General features: G+C 49.1%; 2 pseudogenes; both read right to left on the bottom strand.

Annotated features, from left to right (window-relative positions):
- Window positions 1–331: 331 nt before the first annotated feature.
- Window positions 332–17071, bottom strand: LOC138444988 (UL16-binding protein 1-like; annotated as a pseudogene).
- LOC138444986 (tyrosine-protein kinase RYK-like) lies at window positions 10276–15853 on the bottom strand (annotated as a pseudogene).
- Window positions 17072–18295: the final 1224 nt, after the last annotated feature.

Raw genomic sequence — 18295 nt, 5'->3', positions numbered from 1 at the left:
CTGTCCTGACCAGGGCTCTAACGCTGCCCTTTCGTCTTTCTCCTGCTCTCCTAATCACTTGCCTCTTCACCAGCCTCCTCCACTGGGGCTATGTGGTCCCCGTGTTGCCTCTTGCCAGAGATTAAACCCAGGGCCCTGTCCCCCAGGCCTATGCATGAGAGTTTTCCCCTGACACATTGATCACCTGAACCCACTAAATTGGTGCCCCACCCAAGCCTGAGTCCTGTCCTCCCAGCCCCCATGTGTCTCTTGTACGCAAACTGCTACACACCAGGCTCTTGGCCTCCTTAATCAGTAGAAATCAGAGGCCAGACAATAGAAATTAATCAAATTTCTTAATGAAGAGAAATTGAGGCAAGGCTTTATTGGGGCCACTACTGCAGCACAGGGGAGTGAGAACAAATGACAGTTTCCTTGGGTGCCCACTCCCCGAGGGGGTGGGGCGAGCTGGTTCCTTCTATGGGGTGAGGGGAGGGGTGTGTCCAGGGGCCAGTCAGAGGGGTGGCTAGGTGACTGGCTGAACCCTTAAGTGTTGTTGTGTTCCGGGGGCATGTGAGGCATCCTGCTTTTGCTCTGGGCTCTTCAAAAGTGGCAGTTGGGTTTTTCATCTCTTTGTATCCTTTTTCCAGAATTTGCTTCAACTACTCACTAAGCGTAGGTGGCTGTGACCGGTGCACTAAGCATGGCCGAGAGGAGATACCCCATGTCCGAGGTCAGGGGCAGCGGTCAAGACTGCCAGGCTGCGACAGCGCAGGAACGGCCGGGAGGAGCTACCCCGCGTCCGAGGTCAGGGGTGGCGGCCGGGAAAAGCAACCCCACGTCCAAGGAGCAGTGGCTGTGTGGGCACAGGAGGGCCTAGGGGAGCTATCCCAAGTTGAAGGTCACGAAGGCTGGCGGTGAGGAGATACCCCTCATCCAAGGTAAGGAGCAGCGGCTGCGCTTTGCTGGAGCAGCCATGAAGAAATACCCCATGCCCAAGGTAAGAGAAACTCAAGTAAGATGATAGGTGTTCCAAGAGGGCATCAGAGGGCAGACACACTGAAACGATACTCACAGAAAACTACTCAATCTAATCACACTAGGACCACAGCCTTGTCTAACTCAATGAAACTAAGCCATGCCCACAGGGCAACCCAAGACAGGCGGGTCATGGTGGAGAGGTCTGACAGAATGTGGTCCACTGGAGAAGGGAATGGCTAACCACTTCAGTATTCTTGACTTGAGAACCCCATGTACAGTATGAAAAGGCAAAATGATAGGATACCAAAAGAGGAACTCCCCAGGCCAGTAGGTGCCCAATGAGCTACTGGAGATCAGTGGAGAAATAACTCCAGAAAGAGTGAAGGGATGGAGCCAGTGCAAAAACAATACCCAGCTGTGGATGTGACTGGTGATAGAAGCAAGGTCCGATGCTGTAAAGAGCAATATTGCATAGGAACCTGGAATGTCAGGTCCATGAATCAAGGCAAATTGGAAGTGGTCAGACAAGAGATGGCAAGAGTGAACATCAACATTCTAGGAATCAGAGAACTAAAGTGGACTGGAATGGGTGAATTTAACTCAGATGACCCAAGAAATGGAGTAGCCATCATGGTCAACAAAAGAGTCCGAAATGCAGTACTTGGATGCAATCTCAAAAACGACAGAATGATCTCTGTTTGTTTCCAAGGCAAACCATTCAATATCACAGTAATCTAAGCCTATGCCCCAACCAGTAACACTGAAGAAGCTGAAGTTGAACGGTTCTATGAAGACCTACAAGACCTTTTAGAACTAACACCCAAAAAAGATGTCCTTTTCAGTATAGGGGACTGGAATGCAACAGTAGGAAGTCAAGAAACACCTGGAGTAACAGTGCAGCCACCCTGTCATCATAACAGGAAGGCAGGCTCTGAATTCCTGGGTCTCATCTCTTGCCTCTAAAGTGAATGCAGGAGAACAAAGGCAGCCAAGGAAAGACTGAGTCCTCAGGACAACAGAGCACCTGCTGCGCTTCCTGGGAGCACCGTCTCCTGCAGAAAAGAAAGAGGCCTTGGTCCAGGAGGCTGAGGAACTCCTCTCACTTTCCTGGGCCTGCCCCTCCCCAGCCTCCCCAGCCCCGCCCTCACTGAGGGGCTCCTGTGTCCTCCACCCCCACCCCACCCCAGGCCCAGCAGCTTCTTGTCACCTCCTCCTTCCTTTCTGCATCACAGAGTCACCCCAGGCCTGACACCCTCTCCTCAGGCTCAGGACTGGAGCCAGTGAGGAATCAATCTGCTCCCTTTACTCAGGTCCGGATCCTCCCCGAATGGGGCCTAAACGACCAGGGAGCAGATCCCAGGAGGAGGGGCCTTGCTTCCTGACAGCCTTGAGTGTCTGCAGGCAAACCTCCTTCCTTTGTGCCCCTCAAGCCTCTGAGCAGCACACACAGCTCTCAGGACCAGGGTCTCTGCCTCCCATCTCTTCCTAGTCCCCCCAGCTGGGCATCTCCAACCCAGCTAAGGCCCACCATCCCCAGGCACCTCTTCTCAAGGCAGGGCCGCTTAGTGTTGGAGCTCTAGGTCCCCAGGAGGCTGGTGCAGGACGTGCAGGCCACAGGCTGAGTCAGAACTGCTGCTGCTCCAGGAGCACAGGCCTGGCCTCAGCCCTTCCCACAGTCTCTGCTGTGGGGCTCCTGCCTTGCCTGCTTGACCCACACCACTTCCTGTGAGAACAGGCCTTTGGAGCTGGGTCTGCAAAGGCCTTGCCACCCCTTCCTCCTGGGATGAGAGCCTGGCCCCTTTCATCTTGGCTCCTGGGTGGGTCCCCTCCCCGCTGACACATCATGTGGAGCCCCCATGCTGCTCTCAACTCCCCTGAGTCCTTCCCTCGCCCTGAGTGCCTGCTGTTCTCACACCACCTACTCTGGGCCCTGCCAGCCAGCAGTCTGTGCTCAGCCAGGGGACTTGGCTAAACCCTTTTAACTTCCAACAGGCCCCCAGCCACCCCCCCCCCCCCCCCCCCCCCCCCCACTTTCCACTGTCATCTGACAGTGAGGACCTTTCAATACTGAGGCCTGAGCTTGTCTGAGTTCTTGCTCTCAGGTTATATGAGGCCTTGTTCGCCTGCTCATTTCCAGGATGAGGAGGTTCAGTGAGGGGCAGGGGTTGGCTGGGATTTCCCTCCCCGCCTTCACGCCAGGCCCCGTGCTCCTGCTTTCCCTCTGAATTCTGCCCTCAGTACCTCTTCTTGTAAAGGATCCAGGCTACGATGCTTATTATGACGAAAACGGCGAGAACCACAAGGACGATCTTGGTTATGTGGTTGCTGGCTGGGGCCGCGGGCTGCACTGTAGCGTGGACTGTGGTTGGTGGTGCTGCAAGGAGAGTAAGAGTGAAGCCCTTGTCCAGACCCTAAACTCAGCAGATGCCTCCTCGCCCCCCTGACTCAGTACCCCTACTGTGCAGACAGCTTGCACCCATCACATGGAGGCCCCTGTGATAGATCCTCAGGCGAGATGGGGGGAAGGGAGGAGCCCAGTCCTCACGAGGCTCTGACAGCTAATGGGGGAGCAAGGTTTCCAACACAGCCACTCAGTCCTGCTGTGACATCAGAGATGGAGACCTGAGGATGCAGTCCTCAGGAGCTACAGCAGAGGCTGTATTGACAGATTTCCCAAAGTAGTATAGGTGACATTTGAAAGAAGATTCTGGAAAGAGGGTACAGTGAGAAATAAATCCCAGAAATCAAAGAGATGTCTACAGGTTTGGGGTCAGCAAAAATCCATGTTCAGTCATCCAAAGGCCTGTGCTGTGAGGAGAGACGTCAGGAGTGGAAGAGGAAGGAGGATAACAGAGCATCCCCGGGCCATTGCTCTCCCAGGAACAACTCACCTCTGACGGATCACATTCTCAAACACACACACACACACACACACACACACACACACACACACCACGGGAATGGGTCCATGTCACCATGAGAGGACGACCACTTTCTCCTACTCTTCTCACTTACCCGAGGTCGTCAACATTTTCTCCCAGCGCACCAAGAAAGTCTGAAGCCAGGCCTGACAGTCTCCCATGGAGACCTTCTTGAAGAAGTCGGTCACAGCCCTGTCATTCTCCCATTTCTCTTTCATCTGTCTCCCTCCAGGATGAACCACTGTCCAGTGTCCATTCTCTGAATCAAAGAGGAGGCACAGTTGTCCATTGAAGCCAAACTCCCAGGATGCATTGGTGTGTCCATTGTCTTCAAGCCAGCATGTCATCCTGGCCTGCAGGGTCAGAGGGCCTGATCCCACTGAAGGAAAGAAAGAGCTCAGCCTCTGGGCTTGACAGATTCTTACCCACCTGGGTCCACCTCCCCTGGGCCCAGATATTCTGGCCCTGGTCTCTCCTGCAACAGCTGCTCTTTCCACTGGACTACTAGGGAAGGACAATATCCTTTTTTTTTTTTTTTAGCCAAAAACAGTGGATGCAGCTAAGCCCCCAGTCTACTCCTCCTGCATTTGGATTTTCTAACTCACCCTTGTCTGTGTGTTTCTCCGGTGTACCGTCAGGCATCTGCCCCTGGAGCAAGTCTCCAGTGTTTCTGAGTGTGACAGTCTGTGCTTCCCAGGTGCTCATACTTTTCACTTCCTCTCCCAATGGACTCATGTACTTGATCTTAGCTGTACCACAGTCATAGGAGAGAAAGACCTTTTGATCAACTTCTCCTTGAACCTCACACCATGGATGATCATCTCTGGGCTGAGGATCAATGGTGAAATTATAGGAAAGAAAATGAGCATCTGTGAAGGCAAAACACAGTGAGGGTGAGATTGGGGAAAATAAGACCCTGAGGCCCCTTCCCCCAGGTATGTGAGAGCGGATTAAAGTGCAGGGCGGGCTGACAGAGCAATGACACCCCACAACACACACCATACAGCCAGTGCCCCTCCTCTCCTTGTGGAGAAGGAGGAGTCCCCTGCCTGGCAAAGATCACACATCCTGGCTGTGTCCCCTTGTCCACCAGGTCCATTCCCAGCATCATAACCTTTGCAGAGACGTGCCAGGCTGCTCTGCAGGAAAAGTCTACATGACAGAGCACTGTCAGAATCTAACCCCGTGTTCTGTGAGAGATGGGGAGCCTGTGGGGATGCTCCTGAGGAAGCAGGATCACAGGGAGAAGGGCAAAGAGGTGACGAGTGAACACAGAACCCCAAGTCGGAGAAGGAAGAGTTAATAATTATGGGTCACAGGACTTAGCAAGGCTGGGGAGATACTGCTGATTTCCCACTAGGATGGGTCTCAGAAGCCTGGAGAAAGACCTGGCCCACATGGCGTGAAAGAGAAAGTCCAGAACTTCTGAGGCAGGTGGTAGAGGAGGGGATCCAAGGCTCACAGATGTGAATCTGCCAGGGCAGACATGGAATGAAAGGGCAAGAAAGTGTCCAGGCCACCAGGCGCCATGGGAAAGCCTGATGGAGTCTATGGAGCCCGAGAGGAAAGCATGGATGAGAAGCATCTCCAACAGCTCAAGGCTGACTTTTGTGGAAATCAGGGATAGTGGTAGGAGACCGTGTTCCCATCAGCTTCCGGCAAGAACAGGATGGAAAATGGGGAAAAATCAGATTGCAGGTGGATTGTTGTATGTCAGGAGCAAAGTTGGTACAATGGTCAAAGTGATTAGTGAAAGTCGCTAGTTGTGTCTGACTCTTGTGACCCCCATGGAGTCCATGGAATTCTCCAGGCCAGAATACTTCGGTGAGTAGCCTTTCCCTTCTCCAGAGGATCTTCCCAATTCAGGGATCGAACCCAGGTCTCCTGCATTGCAGGCGGATTCTTTACCAACTGAGCTATCAGGGAAGCTGAAAGTCATTAGAGAGGCCCAATACCAGCCAGGGCCTGACTGCCAGGAGCACAATGCTGGCTCAGAGTGCAGGGTGATCCTAGAGACAGAGAGATGGTCAGTGAACCTGGATGCAAATTGCTTTACTGACAGAAAACAAGGAGAGACAAACACAAGACTGGATGATCAGCAGGCTGAAAGCAGCCATCCCTCCCAAACATCCCTACCAAAATTTCCAGAACTGAGCTACTTCTCAGAAGGCATCACCAGAGAAAGAAGCCACGTCCCAGTGAGGAGGGCCCTTTCATCACCACAGCAAGTGCAGAAGTCCTTCCATTCTCTCCCGATGAGCCACATGGTTATTTACTGGGATAAGTAACTCCAATACTTTGGCCACCTGATGCGAAGAACTGACTCATTGGAAAAAACCCTGATGCTGGGAAAGATTGAAGGCCAGAGGAGAAGCAGACGACAGAGGATGAGATGGCTGGATGGCATCACTGACATGATGCACATGAGTTTGAGTAAGCTCTGGGAGTTGGTGATGGACAGGGAAGCTTGGCGGGCTGCAGTCCATGGGGTCGCAAAGGGTCAGACACCACTGAGTGACTGAAGTGAGCTAGAACTACTCCCACATTCATATGGGACCCAGTGTGTTACTAACGCCATGCACAGGAACGGTACCATGATCACGGCCCCCGTGCTGTGAAGTGATGTTCTGAGGACCAGGCAATTAATAGACAACTGTCCCAGGTCCTGCTAACAGTGCTTATCTCTGGGTCCACAGATCCACTCAGTGTCCATTGCACATGTCCTGGACTTCTGACATGAATGGACAGTCTGTGTTGTTAGTAAACTACCATGGGTGAGGGTACCATAGTCGTGAATTCCACATTCACTCTTCTGACCCTGACTCACCATCCCCTGATAGTACATGTAAACAACATCATCTCCTGGAGGAAATCATGGAAATGAGTATCAACCTACAGTCTCCCTAGGCCCGCAGAGCTGTGGTCCCTATCTTATCTCCACTGAATTACCACTGAGGTCCTAGGTTCCCTCTAATGGTACATATGAAACATTTCAGGCTTCGCAGACCCTAGGTCTCTGCTGCAACTGCTGTCCTGGCACAAAAGCAGTCACAACTGATGAATGATGAGTCTGGCTGGACCTGCTTCTTGGGCAGGTGACCCAACAGAACTGGTGACGTCATAGCTATCTGTGTTTGGAAAGGTGCTACATGCTGTGTGAGGCATTTTACTTGGAGGCTCACAACACAGACTCCTAGTGTCCTGAAGAAAGGACACACCACCAGCAGTGAGAAAGCCCATACCATTCAGTGTGGCTCCTGGTATGGTCCTGGGGCCTGGCAGAGATGAGGCCTCTGGTCATGGAATGTCAGACTTGCCCATCATGATCTGGGTTCACCAACCCCTAAGCATTAGTTCAGATAGGCCAGCCGTCATAGGATAGAAGTGATTATGTGGCTTGGCATAACCAGGGCCACAGGGAACAAATAAGATGTACCAGCAGGGGACCTAGGCCTGACACCAGAGTTGATACAGGGCCACTATCCCCTGCTCACACCTGTGGCTTCATGCAGTGTCCCTTATGGCTCCTTGAACCAAGGAAGCCAGTCTACAGCAGAGGGGGTGCATTAGCCCATAACAGCCAGATCCACACTCCTATCACAGTCCCACCACCAGAAGCTACAAGGCAGGACAGGGTAAGTTTCTGGTTCATAAACAAATGACTGAGGCAGCTCCTGGATGATTCTCTAGGGGATGGGTCACTCATTACTGGGGTCAGAAGCCAGGACAGTGGACAAGTCTGGTTCGCAGTTGATTTACACATTATATTTGGCTTCTGGTGCCCCACAAACATGGAAGCCTCTTTTGCACCAAATAAAGATACCAAATTGCCTAAAGATGCCTTGAGATTTACCTTCTTCTGGAGAAAAAAATCTGTCAACTCCTACCTTAATCAATAACCATTATAGGCTGCTGGTGTCCCAATTCCTAGATACTATGAATGTGAGAGCAAAGGGTAGGCGTGGGGATGCCCAGCCTCACCCTTGAGCCCTGTGTCACACTCTGGGAAACCCTGTTCCCGTCCCTCCTAAGTTAGGTCCTGGGGGCCAGGTCAGGGGGTTTTGCTTCATGAGTTATCAGACAAAGGGATAAGACGCCAGTTGACAGAGGGCATGTCTACACTCTCTTCAAGAGACAGGAAGCTGTTGGAGGCCCTGGGCTTCTTGGGACCATGAAAAAATGGATAATAAATGGTCTTGTAACCGAAAGAGCTCTAGGGCGCCTTAGTGGGAAAGACCCGTCCCCCATGGTCTCTGTTTGCCTCTTGTTTGTAGAAAAGTTTTAGTCAGCCAGGCCTTCTGTGAGTCTCAAAATGGTGGTTTAAGAGTTAAGGATTAGAACATGTGAAGATGGAGAAAGGAATACTCCTTAGGCTGGGAACCTGGTAACAATGTAGACTGTGACTAGCCACATAGCAGTGTCATGAAATTCCCATTTCCCTGAAAGATAACAAACAGCTGACACAAGCCTCAAGTTGTTTCTATAGGAAGCAGTCCCCCAGCACATAAAAACTGCAAGCACGCAGACCCCCAGACTGGTTGAAACCATAAGCTTGGTGGTGCTCAAACGTTTGCCTTGTGCCAACCACCCTGACTGTGCTCAAGACGCTGATGCGCCCTGCAACAGCCACCTCTGCCCGTTTTCTAACCTGGAAACTTGGAGGCAGTCTGAGGACATTAGGTCACTATTTTCCCGGGGCTCCTGAGCAAACTAACTTGTCCTTTTCAACCACTTGTTACCTTCATAGGTGGTAGGATCTGGGTCATAACCAGCTTCAACTAGTAACAGTCTGAGCTGTCTGGGAGGAGCTTTAACTCCAGGGAGGCGCTGATCAGTGGATAGCATTGAGTGCCTTCCTGATGATGCATATGTAATTTTAAAAAAATTGAATTCTTTAATTTTTTCAAGTGTTTAAAAAAATCCATTTTATACTTAAGCCAGGCTTGAAGATAAGCACAAAATATGTTTACTTATTTTTTTCTACACAACACAACTCAGGCACCCATTGTGTGCATAGGACTGTTCTGCTGCTACTGCTACTGCTGCTGCTAAGTCGCTTCAGTCGTGTCCAACTCTGTGCAACCCCATAGACAGCAGCCCACCAGGCTCCCCCGATCCTGGGATTCTCCAGGCAAGAACACTGGAGTGGTTTGCCATTTCCTTCTCCGATGCAAGAAAGTGAAAAGTCAAAGTGAAATCACTTAGTCATGTCCGACTCTTTGTGATCCCATGGACTGCAGCCTACCAGCCTCCTCCATCCATGGGATTTTCCAAGCAAGAGTACTGGAGTGGGGTGCCATTGCCTTCTCTGATAGGACTGTTCTAGGTGCAGTAAAAGGGATTATTTACTATTGACCTGACCCAAATCCACTTCTGGCACTGAGAAATGCTGGGATCTGCCAAATTAAGATGTTTCAGTAAATTCCTCTCCTACTTTCACCAAAGTAAAAAGGCAGAACTCCTCTGTACTAAAAAAAAATTTTAAAAGGCAACTTTCCATGAAAGAGTAGTTTCTGTTTCTATTGTATTTTTCTCTTTTTTTCCTTCTAGCTTTTAAGTTTTCTTCCTCCAACACTGTTTTTTCCTGTACAAGGCTAGAGCACTTTTTCATTTTTCTTTTCCTAAGACAAAGTATTTCATCTTATAGACAAATAATTCCCAAGACTAGTGATAAATATTAAAAAAAAAAAAAAAAGGAAGAAAAAAACTTAAGGGTTTCCCTAGTGGCTCAGCAGGTAATGAATCCACCTGCATTGCAGGAGACCCCAGCTCAATTCCTGGGTCAGAAAGATCCCCTGGAAAAGGGAGAGGCTACCCACTCCAGTATTCTTGAGCTTCCCTGGTGCCTTAGAATGTAAAGAATCCACCTGCAATGTGGACAACCGAGGTTCAATCCCTGGGTTGGGAAGACCCCTAGAGAAGGGAAAGGCTACCCATTCCAGTATTCAACCGTGGAGAATTTCACGCACTGTATAGTCCACGGGGTTGCAAATAGTTGGACACAACTGAGCAACTAAGCCCGGCACATTCAAGGGTGAATCAACTACATTACTTTGATGAAGTAAAAACTAAAAAGCACTTGGCACTAAGCTAGTCCAAGTATTTGTGTGGGAACAATTTTAAAAATTATTTATTTTATAACACTGTTTAAAAATTTCTTGGTCAAAACATTTATACAAACATTTTCAGTTAAACCTAATGAAAGTGATATCTAGAAAATATTCCACATTATTAAGTCTGTCTTAGAAAGTTCAGATGCTATGGCATTCCTAAGGCACAGTGTTCCAGAAGACAATGTGCTTCTGTGGTGCTGGGTGATATATGTGACTGTCTGGCTCCAAGTGGGCCTCAGCAGGCACCTTTCCCCTGATGTTGGGGGACTGTGAGAGGACAGTCAGACACAGGCCCCCAGGGCTGCATGGAACCCTTTGAGACATTGGACCAGCTGCCGGAACTGGGCTTCTCCTCCAAATCTAAGGCCCAGCACAAGGCATCACAGCAAATGGTTCATCAGGACAGTTGATAGGCTGGCTTATTTGATAACCTTCCTTCATATCTCTAAAGAGTCTACATCCGTGTAGGGTATTTGACCCAGAGCTATGAACTCCTACACTATCACTCTGAAGGCCCACACATCACTAGCACTGGAGAACTAAAAAAAAATTATTTTATATATATATATATGTATATATATATATATATATATATATATATATATATATTGGTTGTATTGGGTCTTAGTTGTGGCACTTGGGATCTTTTTGCAGCATGAAGACTCTTAGTTGCAACATGCTGACTTCTTAGTTGTAGCATGCGGGATCCAGTTCCTCGACCAAGGATCGAACCCGGCCCCTTCACTGGGAGTGTGGAAACTTAGCGACTGGATCACCAGGAAAGTCTGGAGACCTCATTCTTAACCAGACATTCATGAGCCATCCATCGATCCCACATTTTCATTGTCCCCCACACAGTGAGAGTCCATGGGTACAAGATTCTGGAGAGGGGCTCTCTGCACTCTTAACTTGAGGCTGTCATCAATGGCAGAGCTCCTAGCAGCTGGGTCTTTGTGGAGGACTTCTCTTCTGACCAGGTAATCCATTCCACAGGCAATCTGACCTTGTGGACCAGGTCCTGTTGAGAAATTGCCTGTGGATTATTGGCCTCTACTAATTTGTGCTGCAGGCTCCCCTGGTGGCTCAGACAGTAAAGAATCTGCCTACAATTCAGGAGACCAGAGTTTGATCCCTGGGTTGGAAAGATCACCTGGAGAAGGGAATGGCCACCCACTCCATTATTCTTGCCTGAAGAATTCCTCGGACAGAAGAGCTTGGCGGGCTACAGTCCATGGGGTGGCAAGAGTTGGACAGGACTGACTGGCTAATACACACACAGACACACAATTAGCAATGCTGTGAAAACTATTTACGATTCTCCCAATTCATGTAAGGCAATATCACCAGGGGTTTTCTCTATCTTCTATATACACAAGGGAAATAGGAGGAAGATTTCTGTAACGAAGATCTCATAGCTTACAATGTTCAGTGAGAATCATTGTCACCTGAATTTCAGAAGCTTAATCTCTGTTTTTACAATCGATTGCTGAGGAGGGAGGGAAAGATGGCGGAGGAATAGGACGGGAAGATCACTTTCTCCTTCACAAATTCCTCAAAAGAACATTTCAACGCTGAGCAAACTTCACAAAATAAATTCTGTAGGCTGGCAGAGGACATCAGGCAACCAGAAAAGTAGACCTTTGTCTTCAAAAACAGGTAGGATAAAATATAAAAGACGAAAAAGGAGACAAAGGAGGTGGGGAGGGTGCTCCGTCCTGGGAAGGGAAGCCCGTCCCGGGAAGGGAATTTTAAGAAGAGAGGTTTCCAAACACCAGGAAACACTCTCCCTGCCGAGTCTGTGGCGAGCCTTGGAAACACAGAGGGCAACATAACAGGAAGGAAAAATAGATAAATAATTAAAACCAACAGATTACAAGCCCAACAGTAACTCCCCCAGCGGAAAAGCAGCACAGACGCCTGCATCCGCCATTGGGAAGTGGGGGCAGGGCAGGGACGCGCGGGAGGCGCGGGCTGCAGAGCTCTGTAAGAATCGGGCAGGAACGCCCCACACGCAACCAGAACGACCTAACTTGGGCTAGCAAACCAGACTGTGGGATAGCTACCACGGGAAAAGCTCGAACATAAGACCCCGCCAGGACCGAGCACAGAACAAAGGATGGAACGGAAAAAGCCGGCTGCAGACCATCCCCCGCCGGGGACAGGCAGCCAGAGCCGTAAGGTCTGGAAAGGGGCAATTGCAGACCCGGAGAGACTTTACGTACCTAACTGCAAGCAGGCTTCTTTGCTAAGACTTCTGGGGGTGTTGGACAGTCACAAACTGCCTCACGGGGTGCGCCAGCGGTCCACCCAGAAAGCTGAGCAGCAGCGGCAGAAAAGGTGACAAGCCGCGGCGACCGCGCTCGCCAAACTCCTGAGCTACTCGGACCTGGGAAGGGCACAAAGCGCAGTTCCAGCCGAATCTGTGCCTCTGAGGGCTGCCTGAGCGCCGAACCTGAGCGGCTTGGACCGGGGAAGTGCACGCAGCCTAGGGCCGGCCCCAGACGGTTCCCGGCTGAGCATCGTAGAACCGGAGCGGTTTGTGCGCCGCGAGAAAGGACAGGTCAAGCGGAGCAGAGATACTGTGTGCACACGACAGTGCTATTTGTTTGCAGCATCCCCCCTCCCCACAGCGCGACTGAACTAGTGATCCTAAAAAACCAGCAAACAGAAGAAGTTAATCAGAGGGAACCACCTTGGAAGTGATCCCACACAGCCCATAACACCAGAAAGGGCCAGATAAATATTCTTTTTTAATATTTTTAAAAGCATTCCCTTTTTTTTTTTTTTGCTTTTTTTTTCTAACTTTTTTTTTTAATTCTTAAGTCTTCTATTTCTCCGCTAATTTTTATTTCTATAACCTATTATTACTATTTTTTTTAAGACCTTTTTTTTTTTTTTTTTTTAAGGCAAACACCATATATAGTCTTTGGATGGTTGTTGATGGTTTTTTTTTTGATTGTTTGTCTGTTTATTTGTTTTTTAATAATTCTTTTTCTTTCCTTTTTTTTTCTTTCTTCCTTTTTCCTTCTGCTTCTCTTTAATATTGTATCTTTGAAAATCCAACCTCTACTCTAGATTTTTAATCTTTGCTCTTAGGTGTTTATTGCCAATTTTGTACATTTAAAAACCCAAACTTCACTACCCCAGTTTACCTGAGAGCGAGATTACTGGCTTGACCACTCTCTCCTCCTCTGGACTCTCCTTTTTCTCCACCAGGTGGCCTCTGTCTCTTTTCCCCCCCATCTCTCCTCTATCCAACTCTGTGAATCTCTGTGTGTTCCAGACGGTGGGGAACACCTAAGGAACAGGTTACTGGCAGGATTTGTCTCTCTCCTACACATTCCTCTCTCTGATCCTCCTGGTCACCTCTGTCCACTTCCTCCCTCTCCTCTTCCCCGTATAACTCTGTAAATACCCCTGAGCGGTCCAGACTACAGAGCGCACATAAGGAAGTGACTACTGGCTAGTTTGCTCTCTTCTCTCTTGATCTCACCGCATCTCATTCCAGTGACCTCTAACTACCTCCTCCATCTTCTCTTCTCCTTGTAACCCAGTGAACCTCTCTGAGTGTCCCTCAATGTGGAGAAACTTTTCATCTTTAACCTAGATGTTTTATCATCGGTGCTGTATAGATGGAGAAGTCTAGAGGCTACTGTAAAAATAAAACTGAAAACCAGAAGCAGGAGGCTTAAATCCAAAGCCTGAAAACATTAGAGAACTCTTGAATTCAGGGAACATTAAACAATAGGAGCCCATCTAATGCCTTCATACCTACACCGAAACCAAGCTCCACCCAAGGGCCAACAAGTTCCAGAACAAGACATACCACGCAAATTCTCCAGCAACACAGAAACAATCCCCTGAGCTTCAATATACAGGCAGCTCAAAATTATCCCAAAACCGTTGATGTCTTGTAACCCATTACGGGTTACTCCACTGCACTCCAGAGAGAAGAAACCCAGCTCCACCCACCAAAACTCCAACACAAGCCTCCCTAACCAGGAAACCTTGACAAGCCACTGATAGAACCCCACCCAAAGTGAGGAAGCTCCATAATAAAGAGAACTCCACAAATTATCAGAATATAAAAAGGCCACCCCAAACACAGCAATATAACCAAGATGAAGAGACAGAGGAATACACAGCAGGTAAAGGAACAGGAGAGCTGCCCACCAAACCAAACAAAAGAGGAAGAAGTAGGGAATCTACCGGAGAAGGAATTCCAAATATTGATAGTGAAAATGATCCAAAATCTTGAAATCAAAATGGAATCACAGATAAATAGGCTAGAGACAAAGATTGAGAAGATGCAAGAAAGGTTTAACAAGGACCTAGAAGAAATAAAAAAGAGTCAAAATATAATGAATAACGCAATAAATGAGATCAGAAACACTCTGGAGGCAACAATTAGTAGAATAACGGAGGCAGAAGATAGGATTAGTGAAATAGAAGATAGAATGGTACAAATAAATGAATCAGAGAGGAAACAAGAAAAACGAATTAAAAGAAATGAGGACAATCTCAGAGACCTCCAGGACAATATGAAACGCTCCAACATTCGAATTATAGGAGTCCCAGAAGAAGAAAACAGAAAGAAAGATCATGAGAAAATCCTTGAGGAGATAATAGTTGAAAACTTCCCTAAAATGGGGAAGGAAATAATCACCCAAGTGCAAGAAACACAGAGAGTTCCAAATAGGATTAACCCAAGGCGAAACACCCCAAGACACATATTAATCAAATTAACAAAGATCAAACACAAAGAACAAATATTAAAAGCAGCAAGGGAAAAACAACAAATAACACACAAGGGGATTCCCATAAGGATAACAGCTGATCTTTCAATAGAAACTCTTCAGGCCAGGAGAGAATGGCAAGACATACTTAAAGTGATGAAAGACAATAACCTACAGCCCAGATTACTGTACCCAGCAAGGATCTCATTCAAATACGAAGGAGAAATCAAAAGCTTTACAGACAAGCAAAAGCTGAGAGAATTCAGCACCACCAAACCAGCTCTCCAACAAATTCTAAAGGATATTCTCTAGACAGGAAACACAAAAAGGGTGTATAAGCCCGAACCCAAAACAGTAAAGTAAATGGTAACAGGATCATACTTATCAATAATTACCTTAAACGTAAATGGGTTGAATGCCCCAACCAAAAGACAAAGACTGGCCGAATGGATACAAAAACAAGACCCCTCTATATGCTGCTTACAAGAGACCCACCTCAAAACAAGGGACATATACAGACTGAAAGTGAAGGGCTGGAAAAAGATATACCACGCAAACAATCGATTGCTGTTCTTTATTTGGATCTTTTTCATCTACATAAATCCCATGGAAAATACGCCCTAAACTACCTTCTTGGAGTACATTCTGTCTGTGGATAGAGTTATCCTCTCCTTGGACATTTCGATATCCTTCACCTTCGCTCTGGCCCCCAAAAGAGTGGCACTTCTCAAAACACTTCTCTGCCCAGCCACAAGGCAGGATAACGGGATGGAAGTTCCACTGTTGGGTGTGTCTCCTCTCAGATACTGAGTCATCTGGGACATAGCTGAGACCACCTTTGGGAACTACTGGACACTGATGCTGTCTTTGAGTTCAATTCTTGTCATGTTTTGAAGGTGCAAAACAGCTAATATTATTACTACAAGAAATATAACTGCACGGCAAACCCCTGCGCTGATATAAAACACACGGGTAGAAGTAGCTGGAGCTGCATGAACAGGATCATAAACAGTTCTGCTACTGGCTTTGTCTAAGACCGAAGTTTTTTGTAACACATTTCCTTCCTTTCAAATTTTTGAAGAAGGGAAGTTTCTAAAGAATTTACTGTCAAGTTGAGCTGCATTTAGTGTCATACCCTCATCATCTACTTTGCAGAAAAGGAAAGCTAGAGCCAATATAGTGCATGGAAGTCCCCCCACCCCGTGCCCCTCGCACGCCCCACCCTCACCAAGCAGAAATGCTGACCCGGGGCAGGTCCACGAAATTGTCTACTTGGAAACCTGCTTATATTCAACTTGGACTCTGCAGGCCAAGTGAAAGGCAGGACATCTGTTTCGCTGGGTTAAAGGATAGACGTGGTGCCCAACAAGGCCACTTCTCTACTAAAAAATTTGTGCATCTAGACCAATGGGCCCAGGCACCTGGTCCCTGCTCAGGAAGAGGCTCCCACCGGCCCCAGGGTCGCGGGTGAGGCCCCGGAGCTGGGGGTGGAGCCCGGGGCCAGGGGTAGAGCCCTGCCGGAGCCCAGTGGCGGAAGGTGGAGCCCGGGGACCGGGGGTGGAGCCCTGGGGCTGGGGGTGGAGCCGTGACACAAAGCCCTGGGGCCTAGGGTGGAGTCAGCAGCTACCCCTCAGACAAGAGCACTCAAGAACGGTTAGGCCTGGAGTGCGCCGCAGCCGCCTCCTGGGCACTCGGGTCCGCTCTGCATTTATAACTTACAGCCGGGAAAGAGCACTAGTCCTTCAAGGGCCGGGAGATGGAGGGACCAGAAGGGTCTCTGTTGCACAGGTCAGGGCGGGAGGGTGTGCTTTTCGGGGCGGGTCTGGGTCTCTTCTCCACGGGATGGCTGACTGGTCCCAAACGGCCCGGCTCCACGGCTCCCACTTCTAAGGGGCGGTCTGGACCCTTGGAGGGTTTCAACCCTATTTCCTGCCGCGTCCCGGCCCCCTCTTCTCCCGGCGTCACTTCCCAAATTCCCGGGCATTACTACTTCATCCAGGTCACCCTTGTTCTGGCCCGGAGAGCAGGCAACAAGCCGGGAGGAGCCTCCGAGGACTAAATGGGCCAGGGAGGGGAAAGAGGTGGGGGCGGCGGCCCCACCCTGTAAAAAGTTTCGCGAAACCCGAGGAGACCGCCCCCATCCCCTTCCCGGCTCATAACCCATGCAACCTCCTCGCGTTCCACCGCCACGGCCTGCGCAGGGTCATGCCCGAACTCACCGCTGGACGTTCCGCTGAACAAGACAATGGAAAGCAAAACGACACTGGTCTTGGAGCCACCCATCTCTCCCTTTGCCTCCTGGATCCCAATTTTTTAGGAGTGCGAGGCTGCCAAGCCAGAACCCTCGATCCTCTCCCGCTAGCCCACAGCTGCACCTCCCCAGGCCCCGAGCCGCCAGGGCTGGGCGGGGCATCCTAACAGTTCTTTCCCTTTCTATCCCGGCTTCCCTGTGTACTCCTCTGCCCACTTGTTTACGCGGTGCGTCAGCTTGCAATGGTGATAGGAGACCGCCTAGTTCTTGTTTGCTGAAGCTGAAACGCCAGTACTTTGGCCACCTGATAAGAAGAAGTGACTCATTGGAAAAGACCCTGATGCTGGCAAGGATTGAAGTCGGTAGGAGAAGGGGATGACAGAGGATGAGATGGTTGGAAGGCATCACCGACTCGATGGACATGAGTTTGAGTAAAATCCAGGAGTTGGTGATGGGCTTGCAGTCCATGGGGTCGCAAAGAGTCGGACACGACTGAGCCACTGAACTTAAGGCTCTTGTTTCTCACCTTGTCCCTTATCAGCCTTAAGTCTCTTGTTCCTTATCAGATCAGGGGCACTCAAGCCAGTCATGTGAGTTGGGAGGAGACAAGGAACAAAAGAAAATTCTTGTTTGGGCCACTGGGTTGGGTTAGTCAGCGGACAAGCTTGTCCCTAAGGTCCTGAATGGTCAGGGCATCAGTCGCAGTGAGGAAATCCCACCAGAGTCGCCATCTGTTACAGAAAGGGGGACTCCTTGCAGGGTCTGAGAGTGGGCTTTTGTGTAACCATTGGGAAATTAATGGTTCCAGGAGACACGCATGCTGACAAGGCAAGAGGCTTTTTTGGGAAGGGGCTACAGGGCGGAGAGCAGCAGGGTAAGGGAACCCAGGAGAACTGCTCTGCCACATGGCTTGTAGTCTCAGGGTCTCTGGTGATGGAGTTAGTTTCTGGGTCATCTCTGGCCAATCATTCTGACTCAGGGTCGTCCCTCGTGTCAGAAATGTGTTCTGGTGAGCTTTATTGATATTTCTGAGAGTTTATTTATATAGTGCTTACTTTCCCTTAACCGAATTAAATCCAGGTCAGTTACAAATTCATTTCCATGTAAAGACAGAACCAGAAATCTCCTTGTTTTACTGCTTCGGTTTTTAAAATGCTATTTTTTCCCCTCACTCTGAGGGACCACAGATGGATCAGATGGTTCCTGAGAACCCAGGCAAAAGACTTATATTTTTGGAGAGGAGAAATGGAAGCTCCCTTTTTTGTTTGTTTTGTTTTTAAAGCTTTCCAAAATGATTGTGAACACTGACTGCAG

The sequence above is a fragment of the Ovis canadensis genome, chromosome 8 (genome assembly GCF_042477335.2).
Source record: "Ovis canadensis isolate MfBH-ARS-UI-01 breed Bighorn chromosome 8, ARS-UI_OviCan_v2, whole genome shotgun sequence".
Taxonomy (NCBI): domain Eukaryota; kingdom Metazoa; phylum Chordata; class Mammalia; order Artiodactyla; family Bovidae; genus Ovis; species Ovis canadensis.
This window is presented reverse-complemented; position numbering and strand designations above follow the sequence as displayed.